General features: G+C 45.8%; 1 protein-coding gene across 10 annotated transcripts in view; it reads right to left on the bottom strand.

Annotated features, from left to right (window-relative positions):
- STK17B (serine/threonine kinase 17b) overlaps positions 1-24,479 on the bottom strand; it is an 85,182-nt gene that overhangs the window by 8,452 nt on the left and 52,251 nt on the right. The window contains exon 8 of one of the 10 annotated variants that reach the window (XR_008847167.1): positions 8,059-8,312. The exons of the other annotated variants lie outside the window; for them this stretch is intronic. The gene's annotated coding sequence lies outside the window, so the exon portion shown is untranslated. The remainder of the gene's footprint in view (positions 1-8,058; positions 8,313-24,479) is intronic. 10 annotated transcript variants of the gene reach the window in all.

Below are 24,479 nucleotides of genomic sequence, written 5' to 3'. Positions count from 1 at the left end.
GAACACCTCACCTGAACTAAGCCAAACCCAACTGCCCCATTCCTAACTCCCCTGCCTCCAGAGTGGCCCACCCTTTTGTTGCCATCGTGTCTGTAATTGCCTACCAAATGGACCTGTAGAAACTACTGCTCCATGAATGAGCCATCGTCCCCTCAAGCTGGACCATTGTGCATATGATAATGCCGGCGAAGTAGGCACTGATAGGTGTACGTCGTCCGTGTGACGGATGCTAGCTGTGGAAACCTGTCAGTTACGAAACTGCGTGGTGTATCCCCCGGCAGACGTGGAATGCACGATTGGCGGTCCCACGTACGTGACGAGTTGCTATTGTTCTGAAAACATCAGTAACCAGAACCTGTGTGCTACCTCCTCTTGCCTATATGGTAGGCATATGGAATAACGAGCGCCTATGTGCCGTGGTCTATTGCTTTTGCGGCTGTGTCAATAACAGATCTGCGTGAGCCTTACCCTGCACATGTGGTGGGCGTAACGGGTAACAATCACCTATGTCGAAATATTATTGCCCTGAAGACGTGTCGGTAACAACAAACCTGAGTGGTGTCTCCCCCTGCAGGGGTGGCAGGCATAACAGGTAAACCACCACCTGTATCGAAAAGGTCATTGCTCTGAAAAACGTGTCAGTAACAAAAGACCTGTGTGGTGCCTTCCCCTGCAGACGTGGCAGGCATGACGGGTAAACAACCACCTGTATCGAAATGTTATTGCTCTGAAAACATGTCAGTAACAACAATCTGTGTGGTGTCTCCCCCTGCAGACATGGCAGGAATAACAGGTAAAACAACCACCTATGCGTCGAAAAGTCATTGCAATGAAAACGTGTCAGTAACGTAACAACGTGTTGTGCCGCGCCCCCCCCACAGACGTGGCAGGAATAACTGGTAAAACCCCCTATGCGTTGAAATGTTATTGCTCTAAAGACGTGTCCGTAACAACCTGTATGGTGCCCCCCCGCAGACGTGGCAGGAATAACGGGTAAAACCACCTATGCGTTGAAATGTTATTGCTCTGAAGACGTGCCAGTAACAATAGCCTATGTGGTGCCCCCCCACAGACGTGGCAGGCATAACGGTTAAGCAACCACCTATGTGTCGAAAATTATTGCTCTGAAGACGTGTCAGTAACAACAAACCTGAGTGGTGCCCCCCCTGCAGACTTGGCAGGCAAACGGGTAACAACCACCTATGAGTCAAATGTTATTGCTCAGAAAACGTGTCCGTAACAATAACCAGATGTAGCGGAATAACCACATATATGTTGTTAAGTTATGCTCTGAAGCTGTGCCAGTAACGGTAAACGGTGTGAAAACTGCCCCTGCAGACGACAGGCATAACCAGTAAACCAACAACCTATGCAACATTATGTTGTTCTAAAAAGTGTTAGTGAGAACAATTGTGACATGCTTCCCCCTGCAGATGTGGCAAGTATACTGGGTATGTAACCACCTATATGTCGTGACGTTGTTGCTCTGAAAACGTGACAGTAACAGACGACTATGCCGTGCATCCCCTTTCAGACGCGGCAGGTATGAAGGGTAAACAACCGCCTATGTGTCATGACAATGTAGCTCTGGAGACATGTCAGTAACAACAACTGCGCAGTGTAATCCCCTGAAAACGTGGCAGGAAAGTTGGGAAACACCCGTAATGTATCATGACATACTTTGCAACAGTATGCCTTGCTGCTATGTGACCTTAATACTGACTTGTACCTAAGAAATGGCTCAACTATTGAAGTGACTGGAGTGACCTATCAGCTGTGGAAACAAAAGCCGAAATTAACAGCCAAGTAGTGTATGCACGGGATATGAAACAGTGACATGCATGGTCCACTAAATTTGAGTGGTATGCTGATCCAATCCTCGTAATGCATGAGGCTGCCGGAATACAATGCAGTTATGCACGGAAAGATAACCGTATGAAAACTATGACATATGTACTGTATACAGACATGGCCTGAGCACCTAAGAGCATGAAGTACGTGTTCGTGACATGAGCGTATATCATATAAATGATACGAGCAGCAACTTGAGGCTGAGATCTTATGTACCATATAAATGTGATCATGTGCAGCATGTTTGCCATGAATGCTAAGCACATATGCACTAAGTACTTATACACAACACCTGAATAACCTATGACCATTTGTATCGCGTCAATGTTACACCTAATGCATGTATCGCATAAATGCTGCGAGCCCATGAAGCATGACCGGAGAGAAAAGCTAGGAGGTTACGAAAACTACAAACGTATGTATAATATGCACGGTATCACGCTATCAGCTTGTGAACAGTATAGTTGTGAGCATATATATAATGCAGTATGAAGCTAAATAAAGTTACAGCTATGGTCGCATGTTCCGTGTAAATTGCACAAACGTATGTACAGTATAACTTGCACCAGTATGATGTGTAGTATCAACAAGCAAATCTGCGGTACTAATGATATGAGCGTGTGCACCTAGAAGTGTCAATGTGTGTACTATGTCAATGGTATCGACAAGTACAGTGTGCTTACTTGCCTAAATAGTACAGGCGTATATTCATACCAACTGCTATGGTAACAAGCACTAACCTGTGTATGGTATGATTGATGCAAACATATGTACCATATGCCAACTACAAGTGTATGTACATTGTGACAACTACTAGCACATGTACTGTATAACTACAGACCCAACCTCTAATATGTATACAATATAAATGGCACGAAAATGTGTGTGCAGCAATCAACTACCAGCGTGAGTACCGAATAACGGCGAAAATCATTAATGTATGTCCAGTATAATAGAACAAGCATATGTGCAGTAACCAAGTACTAGCGTGTTCCGAATGACAACTACAATAGAAACAACTATATGTACATGTACTGTATAACTACTACAGTCACAACCACTAGCATGTGTACCGTATGACACTAAAAACGTGTGTGCAGCAATCGATTACCAGCGTGGGTACCGTATAACTACAACAGTGAACAACTATTAATTTAAGTCCAGTATAATAGTATGAGCATGTGCAATAACTACTAGCATATGTGCAGAATGACAACTACTATAGTGACAACACTAGTTTATGAAGAATGTAACTGGTACAAGCGTAATCTATAGTGTGCCCAGCATAAATAGTACCCGCAAATATACAGAATAAACGTCACAGGCGTATGTGTAGTAACCAACTGTTAGCATTTGCACAACCTGACAGCTATTATCATGAACAATCACTAACGTAAGCCCAGTATGAATGGTACTGGTGTATACACTGTATGAGCATATCAAATGATGTGCCACGACCTGTAACCATATACTTATAACTTTTGTGCAGTTTCAATACTATCAGTATGTGCAATAAATGCTGAAAGCGTACCTGCCGTATTAACGTCACAAAGAAGCATGTGGAGTAATACCATGAGCATGCCTGCAGCAAAAGATTGTGGGCATACGTGCAATGAGAATGGTATGGCTTGCGTGCAGTATGAATATTAGGACGAGCATGCAGTGTAGATTCTATAACCCTGAGTGCATATGATGAATGCGTGCATGCAGTATACGTGCTAAGCCGTACTTGATGCTATAAATGCTGCGAGTGAATCCGAATGCTGAGAAGGAAACACAGTATACTTGGTGTAACTGTAGCTGTGAAAACGGTGTAACAAAATGAGTGAATACATGATGTGAAAATGGTGACCGAATGCATAGAATGAAAGGGTGATATAATGAAATAGAAGTAGCGTATAAACAATGTACAGGCGTATGTGCAGGCATATAGTACAGGCGTATGTGCAGTGATCAACTATCGCATGTACAGCATGACCACTACTACAGTAAACTACTAGCGTATGATACCAGCGTATGAGCAGACCAACTCTTGGCATACATACAGTAAACAACGGTAGTTGACCCACCATTGGCGTATGACTAGTATAGATGGTACTACATATGTGCAGTGACTGTTAACACATGTATGGTATGGTACTAGCATAAGTACAATATAAAAGGTACTAGCAAAAAAAAAAAAAAAAAAAAAAAAAAAAAAAATTATTAATATATATTTTATATATATATATATATATATATATATATATATATATATATATATATATACACACACACACACACACATATATACATACATATACACACACACACACACACACACACACACACACACACACACACGTACAGTACCACTGGTACAACAAAGCGTACAGGAGTAGATGGTACAAGCGTGTATGTAGTGTGACAATTAATGTATGTACAGTATAACTAAGTGAAAATGACGCTATAAGCTACCAACTGAATCGTAGCTAACCTACAGCATGTAACCTGCAGTCCCATATCATCCCGCCAAGCAAGACTCTCAATCCCAAGAAACACCCTTACAATAGCTATCCTGACCACAGCTGGGGTTCGTTACAGTGTGACAGGGAGTGATTGTTAGGTATTACAAACAAACCTCTAACAATACCTATATATGACCTATAACCGTACCCAAAAAGTGCATAATTATATTATATTATAATATATATATATATATATATATATATATATATTATAATATAATAATATAATATAATATAATATATATATATATATTATATATATATATATCCCCAAGAAAAAATAGGGCGGCACTCCAGCGATCCAAATGTACAAAAATACCTTTATTCACCAAAGTGAAGCAACGTTTCGACCTTCTCAATGAGGTGTTTTTCAAGCAAAGACCTCATTGAGAAGGTCGAAACGTTGCTTCACTTTGGTGAATAAAGGTATTTTTGTACATTTGGATCGCTGGAGTGCCGCCCTATTTTTTCTTGGATACATACCTGATTAGGACACCGTGGTCGAGTCCAACATAGGACTGAACACCTGCTTAGATCCGGGGATCTGAATCCCACACAGTGCCACTCTACACTTGTATAATATAGATATATATAAAAATTCCATGTACAAACCCATATACACACTTATACATTTAATGTTTATTTTTTTTTCCCACTGATGGCAAATCCGCATTCTAAAATGAAAGCACATAAACCGAACCTGCTGCGGGCGCATATGACCTGAAAACTGGCTGAAACCTAGCTATATGGTTGAATTCATATAGTAACACACACCTTCTGCCGGAACTAGACGAAGTTAGTGAGACGGCATTACGGAGCAGGCCCCGCTACACCAACCTGCCCCGTACCTTACAATCCTGACATTTGCCGGCTTGCAGTATCACGCTGCGTACGCTCCCCAGACTGCAGAGCTGTCCTGCATCCGGCCAATCAGAGGAGAGCCGGGCTTCACGCTTGCCGCGGCTCCTCCCCCAAACACCGCTGTTAAACGGCGTCCCGGCTGGATCTCGCTATGCCCGGCCAGAGAAACCGGGAAACAAGTAAGCTAAACCTTCGCCCAAACAGCCACCCTATTTCCCCGAGAATGAACCGCCGCACGGCGGCCTTACATTACACCAACGATCTGAACCACGAGCGGAATATCCACGAGCAGACACGTCTGCAGATTGTCACGAACGCCCCACCGATAGGAGGCAGGGGCATTATATACCCCTGCCCCCACCCACAACCCCTTGTGTCCCGCCTGGATGTGAAGGGGGTGGAGATACTCCCGCCCCTCTCACAAATACAGCCTAATTAGGCTTCAAACATATTTTGAACAGGATGCCTAGATATTGCTCTTGATCATCTACATGTTCCTGCAAAGACTGGAATAGTAAACTCCGGTGTGCGAAGAAGACAACCTGTGAATAATTAGAAAAGATAGAGTGGCTATCATTTTGTATACAGGGTTTGCGCAAGAGGTGTAGCCTATCAGCAGTCATGTATTTCCTGTAGATAATAAATAGCAGGGTGAAATTTAGAGAGAACTAAAGCCCCCAAATCTCTTAGTAGAATCAAATAGACCCCTAACATTCTAACTAATACACTCCTAATATAGCAGAGAATAAGAAACTATGGATGGACTATTCAGGGCCCTGAAACAACACATTTTGGTAGCATAGTGAGTTGTGACAAAATAGGCTGGGGCAAAAGCAACCCCAAATAAACCAAATAGAAACTAAGAATAAGTCCCACAATGGCAGTGGGGGGAAAACCTGGCACCTTCCCAAGAAGGGGGCGAGAGATATGAGCAGGATACAGCATTGTAAAAAGGCAAATGCAGGGACCGAAGCCTCTTTAAATCAGCATATTTGGCCCTCAGCCAAGTAGTCATAATATAAAGCAATACCGGATCCATTAAATTCTAGATCCTTTACATAAAACAGTGTCCCTATCCTTATTAAGCAAGAATTAACCAGAATAGGACAGGGCAGGTGGTTTGGGGTAGTGGTGAAAGTGAATCCATAAATTAGTAGGATCAGAGCCTTCCAATTTTTTGGAAACCCCACAAAAACATGTTATTGTTACTTTTTTTCAAAATAGTCAGCTTTAAGCATGATGTAGAAAAGAAATGTCCTGTCCTCATGAGTCCACTTCTAAGGACAGGATGTGAACAGCCAAAAATATATCTTTCGGTTAGAGTGGTCGTTTCCCACCATTCAGGCAGAAGTACAAGTTCAGGACCAATAGTATCAGAGGAGACAACCTTTAGGGCATCCACAAATAACTCCACAAGTCATGAGTCCCCTGTAGTGAAATCGGATTGGGCAAAGGGCTCCAGCCAGGCCGAAATATCAGCACAGCGAGGAGCGTAGAAGTCCACAGTGCAGGTGTCATCTTCACCTTGGCCTTCAGTGCTATACAGCTGTTGCTGTTTGTTCTTTTTGGATTGACTTTGTAAAACGTCATTAACTACTTCATTTAGCTTAACCACTTAAAGCGTACCCATCCGATCCAACAAAAAATGTTTTTTTTTTTTTATATATCAGTCAGTACCTAATCCTGACAATGTACATCTATTGTTTATGTGTCTAGCACTTTTATTACACTTTTAATTAAGGTCACTAGTCTGAATGCCTCTCAAAGGGAGGGGGCATGGCCTCACTGCAGGTCTCCACCCCCTCCATCAGTATGCTGTCTGCTCACATCTCCCCTAGCATTAGCAAAACTACAACTCCCAGCTTGTCCTCAATGACAGTAGCGGGACATAAGCTGACAGTGGGAGGATTTTTCCTCCAGCAGTGAGCCCTGCGCTCACAGCTGTCAATCAAGGAAGTGTGTCCATGACATAGGTGATGATGCATGGACACAGCAGGACTAGTTTGTGCCCAATCAGGCAGGGGGGGCAGTTGGTTTACCGGCTTTTTCAGTATGAAGTAGTGAAAATTTTCTTAAGAAAGCAATAGCAAAACCTATTGGTTTTGCATGCTTTACAACATATCAAAAGTTTTTGTATGACAGTGCCCATTTAAGGCCATGTACCTGTATACCCTGGAGCATTAAGTGACTTTGCAGGAGCTGCACTCACTTTAGAGCACTCACTTTACCATCAATAGCCAGACACGGCTGACGGGAAGGGGCGATTCTCCCACTGCCCATCATTAACCCTTTAGACACCATAATCAATGCCTATCACTGCGTCTAAACCGAAAGTAAAAGTTGCCATAGGCATAGCATTATGAAATTACAGTAATTTCAATCTATTTATAAGTCCCTATGGGACTATCTATCCCATACCCCCTCACTGCTTTAATTTTTTTTTTTTTTTTTTTTTTTTACTATATTAAAAATAACTTTGTCTGCCTGGTAGTGTGCTCACTATCAGGCAGACTTCCCCAGCAGGCACCACGTCACTGATGCCCGCTGGGGCCGACTTTTGCCCTTTGTTCATCTACACAGGGTTCCTCCAGCTGTTTCACCACTACAACTCCCAGCTTGCCCTGACATCTATTGGCTGTCAGGGCACGCTGGGAGTTGTAGAATTGAAACAGCTAGAGGCACCCTGTGTAGATGAATTTAAGTTAGTGCCATGCGGCGCTACCCCGTTTCCTCCGTCACACCGCTGCCGCCCCCACCGTTCTTAAACCCGGCACCCCGCTCTCCTCCAACCCGTTATAACCCCCAACTCTCCTAAATAATCATGAATAAACATACTTACTGATACTGCAGAGTCCGGCAGCGGGTGGGCAGGGGCAGCGACGACATGTGTGGGAGGAGTGGCCTCCCAGCCAGTGGCCGGGGAAGCCAATGTGCTCGCTCCCGCCTGTCTGATTGACAGGCAGGGAGTGAGCGCAGTGTAAATGAATTAGGACAGATTGCCCGGTCCGAATTCAGGCGTGACGTCACGCCGTGCTGCAGCCGGCCACTAGGAGGGTGACCCCTAGTGGCCGGTTTTCAAACATAAAATTCACCCTGAAAATGAAAAAATAAATAATGAAAATATACGACAGATATGTTGTAGTACATAGGTACTACAAAAAATCAAAAAATAAAGTTGGTGACAGTGCCCATTTAAAAAGTGTAAAAAAAAAAAGGAGTTTAAAAATATATAAAACCACTCTAATAAAAAATAAAATCACCCTTAGTTGCAAAATGAAAATTCTCTCCAATTTATATTTGTCGTACATTTTGTGGTAAAGTAAGTGATGTAATAAAGTACAATTGGTGGTGCAAAAAACAAGCCCTCATAGGTCTGTAGGTGGAAAAAAAGGAAAAAAGGTGCAAAAATAAAAAAAACCTTATGTCCTTAACCCCTTGAGGACAATGGACATACATGTACGCCCTGGTGCATTGGTACTTAAAGCACCAGGATGTAAATTTACGCTCCAATACATGAAGCAAACGCAGGAGCTGCGCTCGATTCAAGCGTGGCAAGTCCCGGCTGCTACCAGCACTGCTGACATCGCACTGATGTCTGCCCATAACCCCTCAGATGCCGTGATCAATACTGATCACGGCATCTGTGGCATTAGCATTATTGCAGGTGACTGATCGTGAAATCGCGGAGGTTCACCTGTCAGGATAGCTGCCGTAGGTCCCCTTACCGGCCTCCCGGTGGCTCCGGCAAATGAAGATTACTGCTCTTTGATCAAATCACATCCCAGAAAAATTTAATAAAAAAGGATCAAAAAGTCAGATATATGCAAAAGTGGTAAAGATAAAAACTACAGATCACAGCGCAAAAAATGAGCCCTCATACAGCCCCATATATGGAAAAATGCAAGAGTTACACGGGTCAGAATAGAGCAAATTTAAACATACTAATTTTGTTAAAAAGTGTTTGATATTTTTTTTTTATTGTACAATAATAGAAAAGCATGTAAACATGGGTATCATTTTAATTGTATTGATAGAATTATAAGAACATGTCAGTTTTACTGTAAAGTGCACTGCGTAAAAAAATTGTGTTTTTTCCTTTGAATTTCACCACAAAATATTTTCTTGGTTGTGCCACACATTTTATGGTAAAATGAAAGATGTCATTGCAAAGAACAATTGGTCTCGCAAAAAACTAACCCTCATATGGATCAATGGGGGGGGGAAGTTATGATTTTTTAGTTTTGGTCTTAAAATATTTTTTTGTTTTTGAAAAACAGTGCAATTTGACATAGCATTTGTCAATCATAAGAGAAAATTATAAACAATGTGTAATGGTGTAAAGGGTATAGCTGATGTACAGATACAAATCTGAGTATTCAGACCTATTAGAAGGTTATGGTATCTAAATTAGCAGTGAAGGAACCCCATTTCAAGCTGAATTACTACTTCTACATATTTTCCGAAACACTATCCCATCCAAGGCCCAAAACCTCCCGAGGCTTTTACTCTCAGCAGCTAGGCCCCTTCTATCTAATTACTGGAAATCACAATCTGTACCCACAATAAATGAATGGACCACTAGGCTTGATCACATTTACAGACTAGAAGAATTGGCTGCATGGGAAACCAGATCGCACATAAAGTTCAAAAACCCTTGCCAACCATGGATTGTGTATAGAAAATTATAATGTGCCAATTCAACCAATCATCCCCCCATAGTTTCTCATCAGTTATGATTTTTAGAAGGGGAGGAGGAAAGGAGGAGGAGGAAAAAACTAATATGCAAACATTAAATTGGCTTGGCCCTTAACCCCTAATGCCAATTTCAAACTGCAGTGTGACGGGCAGCATGGAGGGCCGCGGGAGAAAAATCACTTCAAGAGCCATCATTCTCCCCCTATTCCCGTAAAAAAAAACAGCGGTTCCCGGCGCCCCCATAATGGTAGATGGGAGCCTTTGGGACCAGTTGTTGCCCGTTGCTCCCTGTCATAAGAACGGCTGTTAAAGGGGTACTCCAGTAAAAAAAATCTTTTTTTTTATCAACTTGTGCCAAAAAGTTAAACAGATTTGTAAATTACCTCTATTTAAAAATCATAATCCTTCCAGTACTTATCAGCTGCTGTATACTACATAGGAAGTTGTGTAGTTATTTTTTGTCTGACCACAGTGCTCTCTGCTGACACATCTGTCCACTTCAGGAACTGTCCAGAGCAGGAGCAAATCCCCATAGCAAACCTCTCCTGCTCTGGACAGAAAAACAGACTTTAACGGCCATTGTTGACGGGGACCAACAGCAGTGTGAAAGGTTTTGCAATTGTTTTCATTAGCATATTTTCAGTATTTCATACTGAAATAAACAAAAAACTGCCTGCATGGACATAAGATCTGCTGTGTGCATGCATCATCACCTAGGTCATGGACACACTTCCTTGATTGACAGCTGTGAGTGCAGGGCTCATAGCTGGAGGAAAAATCTTCCCACTGTCAGCTTGTGTCCCTCTACTGTCAGTGAGGACAAGCTGGGAGTTGTAGTTTTGCTAATGCTAGGGGAGATGTGAGCAGACAGCATACTGGCGGAGACCTGCACAGTGAGGACATGCCCCCTCCCTTTTAAAAGGAATTCAGACTAGTGAGCTAAATTAAAAGTGTAATAAAATAAATAAAGGAGCTAGACACATAAAAATTTGATGTACAAGGTCAGGATTAGGTACTGAGTGATATATTGAAAACAATATTTTTTGTTGGATCTGACTGGTACGCTTTAATTTTTGCCTTAAGGATCAGGCCAATTTTATTTTTGCATTTTAGTTTTTTCCTCCTTGCCTTCTAAAATCTGTAACTCTTAATATTTCCATCCACAGACCCATATGAGGGCTTGTTTTTTGCATGACCGATTGTACTTTGGAATGACAACCCGTACATGGAAATTTAAAAGAAAACCAAAATTTTGCACATTTTGGAGAGTTTCATTTTGACGCTGTACACTTTACAGTAAAAATGACATGCTTTCTTTCTGTGGGTCAATATTATTAAACTGATACCCATGGTGACATGCTTTGCTATTATTGCACTGCTTTTAAAAAAAAATCTCAATTTTTTTTTTTTTTTTTACACAATATAGGTGTGTTTAAAATCGCCCTATTTTAACCACATGACATGTAGTTTTTTTTAGTTCCACTTTTGTGTATGTATGACTTTTCAATAGCTTTTTATTTACTTTTTTTGGGAATGTTATGTGACCAAAAAGAGCAATTTTGGACTTTTCTTTTTTACATTTACACTGTTCACCGTACGGAATCCTTAACATTATATTTTGACTGTTCGGACATTTACGCACAAGGTGATATCAAATACGTTTAAACTAGTTTTATTGAAGTTTGAATAATGGCATATACGATGGCTCCACAGAGTGGACATCTGCATGACAAAATAACAGTATAGAAAAAAAAAGTGCAATCACAGGATCATAAAGACATACAATTCCAACTGTGTAGAGCAGCATCATCATGTAACAACCCAACCAAAGAATTCTAAACAAAACAAAGCACTGCCTCATATTGTAACAGTACATATCTAGGGACCTGTATCATAGACCAGCTACAGCGGGAACAGAAAGAACGAGAAGGGATGCCAAATTCTACTAATACCCCACAGTAAGAGAGAACAGGGGTGAAGGAAAGAAGGGTAATCACAGAGGGGATAGGAAGATAAGAAAGGAGCAAAGAAAAAGAGGGAGTTAGAAGTGAGAGCCAAAAGCACCAGAGGACAGCAAGGAAGTGAAAGCTGAAGGTGAGTATCTGGTGAGAGGAGAGTCACACCAGACACCCCAGACCTTGAGGAATTTGTCAGGGCATTTCCTATGTTTGAAAACTAGTAGTTCATAGGGAAGTATGGAATTAACCGATCTCTTCCATTGTGAGAGATAAGGTGGAGGGACGGGGGTCCATCCAGCGCAGAGCTACTGCCTCCCTGGCTAAAAAATAAATAAATAAAAAGACCTCCCATAGAAAAATTCTCATGTGGTGTTGCCAAGATTCTTCAGGGAGCAGACCAAACAAACAAATCAGAGGATCTGTGGGGACTGGGATAGAGATGAGAGAGGACAAAAAATCTATTAAGTCTAGCCAGTATGCCTGCAAGAGGGGACATAACCACATCATGTGCCAGAAGTCAGCTCTAGGCGAGTGACATCTGTGACAGGCATCGGAAGGCATCTGCCCCATTCTGTGTAAGCGTACCGGAGTAAGATAACAATGATTAATATTATAAAAGTTGTATTAATTTGTTATTAGCAGCTGGAGAAACCGCTAGGTGAGAGGATAAAACCTCCGACCAATCCTACGTATTAAGTGAAGGGAAGCATGCCTTCCAATAAGCCTCCGCCGAGTCAGTGACATTTGCAATTTTAGCCCTGGTGAGGTGTATGTAAAGTACAGAAATGAATCCTCGCGGTCCCTGGGACCATATAATGCCAATGAGAGGATATGTAGAAATGGGCGGTCTCAGGGAGGGGAATTGGGGCGGTCAAAGCATGTTGTAGCTGTAGATCTCTATAAAAGGCCTCACGGGAAACCCCATTGTCAGTTTGGATCTGAGTAAATGCTTTCAAGACGTCCTGCTGATACAGGTCACCCACCTGGGCCACCCCATGTGTTATCTAAAAGGGAGGGTCCAGGGCATCTGTCAGGTGGGGGAAGTGATGACTGTGCAAGAGGGGAAGGTCAGCCTTAATGTCAGTGAAGGAGGACATTGTTTGTGCCTGGCGCTATACTTGCAACGCTAACTTGTGTAAGGAAAGGAGTTTGCGTGTTTTGGGGGGGCACCCTCCAAAAAGTAGTGCATGGAAGTGAGCCCTAAGAAGGAAGCAAGGTGAAGTTCTGCGGTCGATTGGGAATCCGAAGAGACCCAATGCCGGAGGTAGAACAGTTGTCCCACTAAATAATATATGTCTTAAAATCAGGGAGTGCAGTCCCTCCTTAGGACTTTGCAGGGTGGAAAGTTTAAGTTTGGACCTACCGGATCACCAGATGAAAGAGGGAAGGAGAGAATCTATGGATTTAAAAAAAAAAAGAGGACATGGGACAGGATTAGAGGAGTGTTCAAGAATATAAAGCAGTTCGGGGACTACAATCATCTTCACCAAGTTTATTCTACCAGGGACTGCCAAAGGGAGGGCACCACATACGTGGAACCTAGATTTAACATAAGTCAGAAGAAGCAAAACATTAACCCGGAGATCAAGGAGAGGGTCTCTATGCATGACAATGCCCAGGTATTTAAACTGGGAGACTACAGTCCGACCACAGAGTAAAGGGACCAGGTCGCTGACGGAGAGGCATGTAAGCAGATTTCGCCCAGTTAATGCGGAGACCCCCAAACCGATCATAGAGATTGCATAAGGGAGTGTTTCACTAGGCCGAGACATAAACAGAATCATATCATCTGCGTATAGACAGAGGCGGTCCTCCCTCCCATCTATAGTGATGCCAGAATATAGCGGGTCCTGACGAAGGAGAAGGGCCAAGGGCTCCACCGCCACCGCAAAAAGGAGCAGCGACAGTGGACACCCCTGACGAGTCCCCCTACCCAAAGCAAACTGTTCCGAAAGGAGACAATTAACTACCCGGGCCCGAGGAGAGGAATATATGATAGACAACCATTTTATGAAACGGGGACCAAAGCCAAAACGAGCCAGGACCTCCGCAAGGTATCCCCATTCTACGGAATCGAAAGCCTTGGCTGCATCAAGAGAGGCTAAGGCACAGTCCTCATCCAGAGCCCCCCCCCCAATTTGGATTGCGACCTGGACCCTCCGGATGGTCCGGCAGTGAGAGCCAGCTTCAATCCTTTCATCAACATCTGAACAATATCCATGATAATATTAAGTTCACATTAACACATTCCACCACAGGAGTACAATTTCTTGACACGTGGGTACGGATTGAGGGAAACTGTCTGCGGACTGACCTTTATGTTAAGCCCACGGACAGTAACTCAATCCTGCGCTACGACAGCCAACATCCTAGACACATGATCAACTCCCTACCAACCAGTCAAATGTTGCGGGTCAAAAGGATAGTCAGCTCTGAGGATAAGTTGGAGACCGCCCTTACCACAATGGCGTCCAACTTTGCAGAACGTGGCTACCCGGCACATATAATCAGAGAGAGTAAACAGAAGGTTCTCCATCCGCTTGAAGAGAGCACACAACAGAGACCAGCCTCTAAAAGAGTAGCGTTTGTGTCCACATTTTCGGGTATCTCTGGTAGGGTGGCAGGCGTCTTACGTAGACAATGGCACATCCTACAAGAAGGACACACAGGAATACAGGAATTTGCCTCCCCCCCACTCATGTCATACCGGAGATCCGGCAATTTGAGGGATCGTCTGGTGAAGGCTGATGTGGGAGGGGGAGGTCCCAAACAGAGTTTCATTACCAGTGCCAACTTGGGATCATACCCGTGTAGATCTTGCATCAATTGCCCCCTGATGCATAAAGGCAACAAGTTTATACATCCAAACACAGGGCAGGAGTTTGGTATTAAACACTATCTCACTTGCAATTCTTCTTACGTGATTTATGTACTATGGTGCCCGTGTAAATTGTTATACGTTGGGGAAACCACCTGGGATTTCAAAACCAGGATAAATCACCATCGCTATACCATTAGAAAGAAACGCCAAGACCTTCCAGTGGCTAAACATTTTGAGGAGTTGGGCCATGCAGAACGTGATTTAAGTTTTATGTTGGTAGACCACATTCCCCCCCTTAAAAAAGGTGGAGATAGGGAGTGTAAGTAAAAAAGGAGAGAGCTGAGGTGGATCTACGAGTTAAATACTCTCAAACCTCATGGTTTGAACACTGAATATAAAATCAGCCATAAAATATGTAATCCATAATTTCTCCTCTGGCATGGAGACACGCCACAGGACAAGTACGCGTAATATGGTGTATGATTGGTACTTTTTTTCTATATATTTTTCTATATATTTATGTTATTCTTTTTCTTCCAGAGGAGTGAATGAGAGATGCTGCGCCTCCAGCCATGACCGGTCACTGAGGACGCCATCACGACACCCTTTTCCTTATTCTACGGATACTCCCAAGCACCTGACGCCGGGTACCTGAGCACCCCGAAAACGAGCTGCATGAAATACACCTACGAAGGCAAAGATGGGTGAGTGGATGCCAGGTTGTCACTTTAGGGGTGGTATATCCGGATTGTGCCACTGGATTGCCAGACAGGGAGACACAGAGCCGGTATGCCAAACAGAACGGTTTCCCGTTCCATGGCATCACCCCACAACAGTTGACAATCCCACCCCCACGATGCGCCGGTACAACCGGTATCATAGGTACCACTATCGCATATATGGACTGTCACAGTAAGGGTAGCCAGGACCCAAGATGGCGTACAGCCCGCACTCACTCTAGTGCGCAAGCGCGAGCCATACACGTGCTTTTGTTTACCATGAGATCACTTCCGACGCAAACCGGAAATACGTAGGAGACGGACCTGGGCTGGACTGGTTGGCGTCCTCGTGTGTGCCGGTGAATGGAAGACGCGCGGCGGAACTCCTCCCTCCCGGAAGATTCACACATCACGGTGAATACATGCACAATTATGCACTTTACAAAAGTTGTGAACAGTTTTGAGTTTACTTATTGTTTTGCACCGAGTTTATTTCATGTATGGTAGGCGCCTGATGCATGTAAGGTGTTTAATTTTGCCCTACTATCTATGATCGTAATAACCACTGTACTGCTGCACTTTGTTTTGTAAACAATTATGACACTAATTGATTGTCACCTGTTGACTATATAAACCCCACACTATGTACCAGTCACTGCTTGACAAAGGCTGTGTGAGACAGCTGAAACGTCGCCTCCTGTATGTTTGGTTGAATAAAGCCACACATTTTTCCACGGAATTGAGTGCTGCTGCTTTCTACGTTGGATTTACTGGACCTGTGACCGGGTTTACCTGCAGCACCAGCATACACTTAACAGTGCTGCCCACCTTTCTATAATGTTCTCAGAGGTAGATTTACAGGGCATAATAGAAAGTATAACCTTTTATAAGAAATTTATAATCCACATTAACTAAAGAAATGGGTCTATAAGAGCCACACTCAAGGGGGTCCTTATCCGGTTTTTTTTTTTTAAACTGTTTTTATTGCAATGTAAGTGCTCAACACAATAAATACATACGAAAAGTATCAAAAGCTGGCGGTGAGAAATACAGGTATCATCCGACACCGTGCCGGAAGAAGGATAATCATTCAGCAGCATGACACGAGCAGTTACATCAGCAATGAATCAACTAAAACACAGAAAACATTAAAACCAACCACCGTTTGGTGGGAACTCAAGAACTATGGAAAGGGAAACAAAGACAAACACAAAGACGAGACACTACAAACGTAAAAACATCACACAAATCCGTCCAGGTCAGGGAAGAGGAAGAGGGAGATGAGAAAGAAAAAAAAAGAAAGAAAAAAAAAAAAGGGGGGGGGGGGGGGGGGAAAGAAAAAGTAAGGGGGAAAGGAGAAAGAGAAACAAAGAAGGGGGAGAAAGATCAGCCTAGGTCAGACAAGAAAAGAGAAATCAAGTAGCCGGGGGAGAAGACTGTGATAGAATGAGGTCTCTTGCTGCCAAGAACCTGGATACCGTGTATTGAGCATGGGGGGAGGCACACCAGGACGCCCATATTTTATAGAACTTGGCAGGGTTCTTACGATGTTTGTAAACCAGATACTCATAGTTCACTGAGGTGTTCACGAGGGCCTTCCAACCAGCAACCGTGGGAGTCCTAGAGTCCATCCAACGCAATGCTATGGCCTTGCGTGCAAGGAAGAGGACCTCCCTGAGGAAGATGATCTCAGTCGGCGACCACAGTTCCTCATCAAAAAGACCCAAAAGGCAGTGCCTCGGGAGCATCGGCACCGGTCGTCGAGTTAAGGAAGTAAGAAACTGTGTCACCTCGGACCAGAATGATGCTATATAATGGCAGGACCACATCATGTGCATAAAGTCAGAGTCAGGATGTCCACAACGGTGGCAAGATGAGTCTGGGCGCCTACCCATTTTAGTCAAGCGTATCGGGGTGAGGTACGACTGGTGGAACATGTACAGCTGAATTAGTCTGTTGTTGATAGAGGGTGAGACGTACAGGTGTGAGGAGAGGGCATCATCCCACTCCTCATCGGTCATGTCAGCTACACAGCTCCTCCAGCGCGCCTCAACCGACAGCGGCTCCCCCCCCATCTTAGCATTCAAAAGGGCAGTATATAGAGCCGATATAAGTCCCCGGGGCCCCTGAGTGGTGAACACCCCAATAACCGGGAAGTGAGAGAATGGAGCACTAGACCCAGGGAATTGTACTTGGAAGGCGTGTCTGAGCTGGAGGTATCGGTAAAACGATCGTCTGGGGACAGATTTAACGTCAATAAAGTACTGGAAGTCCCTAAAGGCACTGCCATCATAGACATCACCAACGGAGATCACACCATAGGACCTCCAAAAGTGCGGATCCAGTTGGTCAGAGAAGTGCGGCAACGTAGGATCATGCCACAGTTGTCTATCCAGCAGGTTGTCCGTAAAGGCAAATAAACGTTTAGCATAGGTCCAGAGTTTCAGGGCCAGTCTATGCAAAGGAAGCCAAGGGCCCCCCAGGCCAACCCTACCCTCCAAGACGGGCCACAGGTGAGAGAGGTGTAGACTGTGGGCAAGGTGATGCTCACTATTGGGGAGGGGCTGCAAGGAAACCCAGTGTCTAAGATACCTGAGCTGGCCAGCCATGTAGTATAGCTGTAGATCGGGTAGTGACATACCTCCCTGAGTTCTAGGTCGTTGCAATGTGGTCAGTTTCAGCTTGGATCTATTAGAGCCCCAAATAAACGGAGGAAAGAGAGAATGCAGCTGCTTAAAAAAGGAGACTGGTACTATGGCTGACGCATGTTCTAACAGATAAAGACACTTGGGGAGGACCACCATTTTGATGAGATTAATGCGTCCCGCAACAGAAAGGGGCAGGGCAGCCCAGGTCCGGAATTTGGCACGGACATAGGATAGAAGAGGTAGAATGTTCGTCTGGTGATCCTCCCCAAACCGCCTGTTGATAATGATGCCTAAATATTTGAACTGATCTACAACCCGCAGGCCATGTAAACAATTCCCTACCGGAGAATCTCTGATGGGCATATACACCGACTTGCTCCAGTTGATCCTAAGACCCGAGTAAACCCCAAATTTGTCAATAAGGTCAATCCCCAAAGCCAGAGTGCACGCAGGATCAGACATGAATAAGATCATGTCATCAGCATACAGGCCTACCCTATCCTCCCTCGAGCCAATGCTTATACCAGCGTATCCCGGATGCTGACGGATCCGAAGGGCCAAAGGTTCAATAGCAATAGCAAATAATAGGGGAGAGATAGGGCACCCCTGTCGCGTGCCCCTGCCCAGGGAGAAATAAGGAGAAAGAGCACCGTTGATGGACATGCGCGCCCTTGGGGATCTATATAAAAGGGAAATCCATTTTATAAAGTTAGGTCCGAATCCAAATCTCCGAAGAGTTTCCAGCAGGAAGGACCACTCAACGGAGTCAAAAGCCTTAGCCGTGTCTAAAGAGGCCAGCGCCCAATCCCTCCCCCCAGTAGCACCTAATTGGGTGAGTGTCTGGACCCTCCTGATGTTATCAGATGTGGACCTCCCAGGCATAAAGCCTGATTGATCCGCATGAATGATTTCCAAAATAACACGATTCAGCCGGAGGGAGAGTATTTTAGCGAGCAACTTATAATCTAAGTTGAGGAGGGAAATGGGCCTATACGAAGAACATTCCAGAGGGTCCTTATCCGGCTTCAAAATGACCACTATAGTAGCATCATAAAAGGACTCAGGCAGCACGTCAGAGGCAAACGCACAGTTATACATGGCCAGCAACACCGGAGCCAGCTGCTCCTTGTATTGCTGGTAAACTTCCACTGGAATGCCATCGGGGCCCGGCGATTTACCTCTCGCCAGGGCACCCAAGGCATCCTCCAGTTCTTCTATAGTCAGCTCCGACTCCAGAGAGGAGGCACTAACAGCGGACAGTCGAGGGAATGTGATGTCATCCAGGTAGTCAGACAGTTCCCGTGAGGAGTATGTGGCCTGAGAGGTGTATAAATCAGAGTAGAAAGAGACAAATCTGTCAGATATCTGGGAAGTAGTGGTCAATACAGTCCCATCCACCGAACGGACCTGTAGTACCGTCGGAGACTGGGCGTTCTGGTGTATAAGGTGGGCTAGTAATCTACTGGACTGATTTCCCATCTCAAAGGCCTTCTGTTGGGTAAAAAAAAGCTTACGAGCCGCTTTCTCCTGCAAACAATGTAGATACTGTCGCCCCGCATGCAGCCATACAGTTTTATTGTCATCGGTCGGGTCAGTGATGTAGGTCCTCTCCAGGTCAGCACAGCGATCCCCCAGCTCAGACTCCTCCCTCATCGCCTCCCTTTTAATATAAGATATGGCCGATTGTAAACACCCCCTTAGGAATGCTTTAGCGGTTTCCCATACTAAAATGAGGTCGTCAACCCCATTATGATCTACGAAGAACATGGATAGTTGTACAGGTATACCATCATGAGGGCCAAATAAGGACAGCCAATAAGGATTTAATTTCCAGCTCCTAATATTAGAAGGGCCAGGGGTCTGTAGGGTCAGTAGGAGAGGGGAGTGATCGGAGACCCCCCTAGTAACATACGCCACAGCCTGAACCATAGGGAGTACAAGTGGGTTACCCAACATCATATCTATACGTGAAAGGGAATTGCCGCTAGCGGCCTGACAAGAATATACGCGGGCATGGGGATGCAAATGTCGAAAAGTGTCCCTCCACCCTAGCTCCTGAACCAGGGCGCTTAGCGGAGTCGGGGAAGAGGAAGGAACAATGCCAACCCCTCTCCTATCCAGAGCCGGATCCAACACATTATTGAAGTCACCCATGCAGAGAACTCTAGCCCCTGGAAAAGAGGCAGCGAAAACTGCAGCTTGGTGGAGAACCTCCAGGGCACCAGGAGGAGGGACATAAATACCCAAGAGGACATATGGGGAATTGTCAATAAGTGAAAAAATGAAAACAAACCTGCCCTCAGAGTCAACCCGAGTGTGCCTCGCCTCCCATCTCAGGGATTTGTGTATCATAAAAGAGACTCCCCTGGAATGCGAGGTGTGGCAAGAGTGTAGCGTCCATTGCACCCAGGGCCTAGACAACCACCGAGTGTTAGGAGCAATTAAGTGCGTCTCCTGCAAACAAACCACAGTAGGTTGGTACTTACGTATAGTGGCATACACCAGAGACCGCTTACGTGGACAGCCAAGACCCCTCACATTCCACGAAAGATACCTAACGTTCGCCATGTAGAGAGAGTGAAGCTGAAATGAAAGGGATGGTGAGAGAAGAGGAACAGGGGTAAAACGAGTACACGACGTGAAAGTAGAGGAGGGGGCAAGTAGGGAAGCGACAGAAGGGAGTGGAGGAGCAGGGAAACCACAAAGAAGGAACGCAGGGAAGAGGGAAAAAGGGCAGGCAGCCCGACCAGGACGTACACAAAACGAAACAGACACAAAACACTAGACAAAGACAAAACAAGAGGGTCATAAACAGATGCAACATACAAAAGGCCAATGGCCTAGGGCCCAGAGAAGATGTATAATACGGGGGGAACCGTGTGAATCAAGGTCGCAGGGAAACGAGACCTCACGATCTGCCACCAGGGACAAACAGCAGCACCATCAGTTAACTAGGGTACATAAACAAGGGGAAATACGGGTGGGCCAAAATCCAGGCAATATGCCGCACAGTGTAGCGAGTATGAGCAGGTCAGAGTAACATGCAGTCCCGAGGTAGCAACCGGGCTCCAAGTCCCTTCAGCAGAGTGGTAGCGGGTCATCAGAACTGTTGCAGTCGCGGGTGTATGGCAGCAGTCACCAGTGTATTACCAGGTCCCCTGCGGGGAAGTCCAGCCTAGGGGAAAGGGATAAACGGTACAGAGAGGATGCAGGGTTCGTTGGGCACAGGACAGCATGAGGAAGGGGTCTGTATGGGTCCGGCATGAGAGGGAGCATACAGTTACTGAGGGACAGTCCACGGGGGGGGAGGGGGGGGGTAAGATGGCAAGATCGGGTGGAGTATCCAGGTGGGGTATGCAGGTACGGAGAGTAAAAGTCCACGGGTAAAGGTGGCAGTTGGGTGCTTCCCAGAGTGTATATGCTCAAGGGGGAGTAGGCCATGAGGGGACCGGGAGATGGGTGCAGGGGTATACCAGGGGGCCCAAAAGCAAGTCACTGTAGACAGCAGTACTCACAGTCCACCGGCAATCCGGGAGCTCCAGACAGTGCGATAAACGGCAAGGCCCAGCCGGGCCCAAATGGTGTTCAGGACCTCAGCGCCTCACATTGCGCCTCCTTGAGGCCCACTCGTCAGCCTCCTGCGGGGTAATGAAGAAGATGGCCCTCTCACCATCCACGACCCTCAGTCGGGCTGGGTACACCATGGAATAGGGTATCGCCATGTCCCTCAGCTTCCGCTTCACTGCTTGGAAGGTGGCACGCTTCTTCTGCAGGTCCTGGGAGAAGTCAGGGAATATCGATACCGGAGACCCGTTGAAGGTGAGCTCTGGCAAGCGACGGAGCAGACGTAAGGCGATGTCCCGGTCGTTGCAGTTCAGCATTCTGGCTAGAAGCGGCCTCGGCGGGGCCCCTGGCGGGAGGGGGCGAGTCGGGACCCGGTGTGCCCTCTCCACCGCGAAGGTGGTAGTGAACGGGGCATCAGGCAACAGCTCACGCAGCCATTTTTCAATAAAGGAGCCGGGGTCCTGTCCCTCAGAGTGCTCCGGCAGGCCAACAATTCGGAGGTTGTTCCTCCGCAGCCGGTTCTCCAGGTCGTCTGCCTTCTCTTTCCATTGCGACGCAGTGCGCTCAAGGTCTGAGATCGCTGCTGGCAAGGGCGCCACCGAGTCCTCGACTGAGGAGATACGAGCTTCAGCCTGTCTCACCCTGTCTCGGAGATTGTGCAGGTCCTGCCTGATTAGGCCAATATCAATCTTCACCTCCTCCAGCATACTCGTCAGGGAAGTTTTGCACATAGTAATGGCAGCCAGAAGTTGCGCAGATACCTCGCTTAGGGTCATCTCCCCCGGGGCAGCGGCCAGTGTAGAGGGAGTCTCAGGGCAGAAGTCAGCGACCGGCTCAGCAGGAGCGGAGGAAGAAGGCCCGGCGCCATCTTGGTCATGGCCGCGCGCGAAACCCTGCAACTTCGCGGCTGCCGCCACACCGCTCTTATTAGCTGGCATGATGGACCCCACCGATCCACTGCGGTTCCGGAGCCTCTGAGGCAAAGTTCTGAGGTCCAGGATGGAAACAGGATGCTAAACAACACGGTTCAGAGCGGAGCTAGTTCAACATGCGTCCGTTCGGCTCAGCGTCCAGGCCACGCCCCCCGTCCTTATCCGGTTTTAGGAGAACTACCACATTAGCATCATACAAAGTAGGTGGAAGGCGGCCGGCCTCAAAGGCAAAGTCATACATGTCTTTTAAAAGGCATCTGTAAAGGAGGAAACATACCGGGAATAAAACCGCCACCGACAGGCCATCGGGCCGGGCGCCTTACCACCCTGCACCAATAGCATCAGATATCTCTTCAAATGTGATAGGAGAGTCCAAGAGGGAGACAGAGTCAGTGGCCAACACCGGAAACTGAATAGTGTCTAAAAACGAGGACAAATCCCCAGGGGAGTACCGCACCTGAGAGGCATGTAGGGAGGAATAGAATTGAGCAAAGCGCTGAGCAATCAACAAATTATCTACCAATACCTGTCCAGTCTCAGAACGCCTGATTCTGCTTAACCAGGTGGGCCAACAATTTACTGGACTGGCTGCCGTGCTCAAAACAAAATTGTTTGGAAAAGAACGATTAATTTTTTCATTAAGAAGAAGCATGTACTGATGACCAGTAGTAAGCCGGGCATGTTTGTTGGCCTCAGTAAGGCCAGCTACATATGCAGCCTCCAAATCAGAACAGGTGCGGGCCTACTCGTCTCCCTAAGAGCAGTCTCCCTCTTAATATAGGAAATGGTGGATTTCAAGCAACCACGGAGATAAGCTTTAAGCGTTTCCCACAAGAGGTCGGCTAGGAAGGTTTGGAGCTGGTCAGGTATCCTGTCATGTGGGCCAATTAACTGTAACCAAAAAGGATGCACTTTCCATCTATGAACATAGGTCTCCTGGGACAACGATATCTCCATCAGTAAAGGGGAATGGTCATAGATAGCGCGGGCCTCAAGAGAGGTATGTGTGGTATGTAAAAGGAGGGATTACAACACACCAGATCAATACGTGAAAGGGAGTTGCTTCCATTGGAGAAACACGAGTATTGTAAAAGGCGAGAAAATTTATACCTGAATATATCTAACCAGCCTACCTCAGACAGGAGGGAGGCCAGAGGAGTAGGAGCGGATAACAGAGACAGTGGCGGTGTCACATGAAGCCGATCCAGTGCAGTGTCGGGGGTTAAATTATAGTCACCCAAGCATAACACCCGTGCATGAAGGAATCCCGCAGCAAAAGGTGACCGCCTGATGTAGCACCTCCAATGTGGCCGGATGGGGGGGGTTGTAAATTCCTAGTAAAACAAAGGGAATATTATTAATGAAAGCATGCACAAATACATAGCAACCCGTAAAAATGTACCCGTGTCTGGTCCACCTCCCACCGCAATGACCCTGTATTAACATGGAGACCCCCACCCCCACGTGAATAAGTGGAGTGATACAAATGCCCCGCCCACTGAATCCACGGTTTACTGAACACCCACAAGTTATCTGGAATCATGTGGGTCTCTTGAAGACAGACAACCTGCGGGTGAAACCTACGGATATGAGAAAAAAAAACTAGCGACATCTTTTTAACAGTTCCCATTCCCCTCACATTCCATGACATAAAACGGATATCAGCCATTGTTTAAAAATAAGAGGTAACACATAAGACCAGGAGCATAAACTTGGGGTACAGCAGCAGCCAGGTCAGGAATCAGCATAGCGCCCCGAATACATGGAAGATTACACAAGTCCCAAAACATGAGGGAGTGCAAAACACCAAAACAATGAACCCAACAGAAGCACATGTCTGTGTGAACAGTCACAGTGGGAACAGAGTACATTCACGGCTCTAGGCCTTACGGGGGAGCCCGCGCTATGTCCGGTGACATGTAG

This window comes from Hyla sarda, chromosome 8 (genome assembly GCF_029499605.1).
Source record: "Hyla sarda isolate aHylSar1 chromosome 8, aHylSar1.hap1, whole genome shotgun sequence".
Lineage (NCBI taxonomy): Eukaryota > Metazoa > Chordata > Amphibia > Anura > Hylidae > Hyla > Hyla sarda.
The sequence above is the reverse complement of the archived record's forward strand: the minus strand, read 5'-3'. Positions and strand labels throughout refer to the sequence as shown.